This window comes from Oratosquilla oratoria, chromosome 9 (assembly GCF_046742065.1).
Source record: "Oratosquilla oratoria isolate Oo_2021 chromosome 9, ASM4674206v1, whole genome shotgun sequence".
Lineage (NCBI taxonomy): Eukaryota > Metazoa > Arthropoda > Malacostraca > Stomatopoda > Squillidae > Oratosquilla > Oratosquilla oratoria.
Window position 1 is genome coordinate 29,152,714 of NC_134785.1, and position 2,500 is coordinate 29,155,213.

The window sequence follows — 2,500 nt, forward strand, 5'->3', positions numbered from 1 at the left end:
ATATATATATATATATATATATATATTCGTGAAGTAAGGAAGCAGGTTTTCTTTGATGCATGTAGAATTAAATACGACAGCATTCTGACAATTGTTAAACTTTTTCTTAATGTATATATATACTGTAGATATATTGACGATATTTTCGTATGTACACTCTCCAGAGAGCACCTGGAAAAATTAAGACTGCGTCTACAGGACATTTCGGGTTTGAATTTCACAGTAGAAATGAACACAAATGGTAAACTTCCTTTCCTTGATGTCCTGGTTGATTCCACCTCTACTAATTTTATTACCAGTGTTTACCGTAAACCCACCAACTTAGATAAATGTATGAACGGTAACAGCGAATGCAGTGATAGTTATAAGAAAGGTGTTATTAGAGCATACGTCAGAAGAGCTATAAAAGTATGTTCGTCCTGGGAAGCACTACATGTAGAACTCCAGCATGTACGACAAATGCTCACCAATAATGGTTATGCTAACTGTGATTTTGACCGCATAACCAATAAATTACTGTGTGAACTTGGGTCCAACCAAAGCGCCAATAAGCCTAATTTTATTAACGTTTTTTATCGTAACACCTTCAGTGATGCCTACAAAAAGGATGAAAAAGCAATCAAGGACATAATTAAGAAAAATTGTCACCCCACTAAAGAGAACCATGAGATCCGAGTCCTTATATACTATCGTAACCCTAGAACCTGTTCAATAGTGATGAAAAACAACTGTAATAGTCGAGCTGACTTTACATCTAAAGCCAACGTAGTGTATTTATTCAAATGTCCAGCCGAGAATTGTACGTCTTGCAATATCACATACGTCGGGCACACCAGATGTACTCTCAGCCGAAGACTAACCTTTCACCAACAGGACGGAGCGATCAAGGACCATTATTCAAAATATCACAATAGAAATATTGACAGAGACACCTTAGTTCAATGTACCAAAATTATTGCGTACAATGAGGACCCTAGAAGGTTGAAACTCTTGGAGGCATTCCACATCAGGGACTCTGCCCCCACTATAAATATTCAGTCGGACATGACGTCCAGCATTAAGCTGTACAGTAGCGCTAACCTGAGACATCGCTACATTGAGATCCCCTCTCCCCCTCCCCTCCTACCCCCCACTCCCCCACCACTCAGACAATCAGCCAGACTCCGTAATGGGAACTCGGATAGCAGTTTATGTATTTAAACCTTTCTCTCTCTCTATCATTTGTACTTTCCTTGTAGACGTAAGTAATAACTCTCGTTATATATCTTTTGTTCTACCTGTATATTTGTATTTGTATTTTTGTAATTTATTTTGTAACTTATATGTACCAACATTTGTATTCATTATTGCAGAAATTTGGTCAATCCTGATGATGTCTCTTTGAAGACGAAAGCTCGAGAATATTAAATGGAAAACTTTGGAGAACTTGTATCAGCTCACCCTACAACTGGAAAAAAGTTGATAAGACAAATAGAAAAAAAAAAAAAAAAATAAAAAAAAAAAAAAATATATATATATATATATATATATATATATATATATATATATATATATATATATATATATATATATATATGCGCGCGTATGTGTATGTTGTTTCACTTCAGTCTGATGTCTCACCCAGCTTACCCTCTTCCTGTCTTTCAACTCTATCCCCACCATTAATCTCTCCATTTTCCTCTGTACACTCCTTAGCTTTGTCTCTATCGTATTCGTCAGTTTCTAAGTCTCACATTCGTATATAATGGGTGACATTATACATTGATTGTAGACTTTGCGTTTTAGATATAGAGGTAAAGAGCCTTTCATGATGATCTTATACTTACAAAACATTTTCAGCCAATTGATCTTTAGTCATTTTTACCATCTGGCATTAATAGTCACACTCTTCAACTTCTTCAAGACTCTCACCAATGAGTGTCATGAAGCATCTTGCAGTGCTGATAAAGCCAGGATGCCAAGCAACGTCTAAGAAATGTCCCTGTGTCGCCGACTCTGTAATGATAATAATAATAAAAAAAGAACCTGTTCAATTACGTTACCATGAAAACCAGAGAGAGCGAGTTGGTAGAAACTCAAGGAAATAAATTCTCATTATCATTTGATGAATCCACTGGTCAAAGTTGGACTATATATTTATCCGTAGTTCCACGTGTTTCATTCAACACTGAAGTAAACTGATGTTATGCCTGGTCATAGGCTGAAGATGCTGATGTCAATGTGGTCATGTTGCATATCAAAGTTTTGACTCCTGGTGAGTGATGTGGCTTTCACCAGTGAGGAGAGTGAGATAATGGAGACAATAAAAATGAAGACAATGAACAGCATGAAAATAGCATGACTAATAAAGAGTAATTAAAGTAAGACGAAGAAACAAGAATTAGGAGAAGAAAAGGAGTAAAAAGAATAAGATGTCAGAGGAGGGGGAAGAAAATAAAAAAAAATCGAGAAAAGAAAAAGGAGGAAGAGATGGAAACGAAGAAGAAAGAGGAAGAAGAAA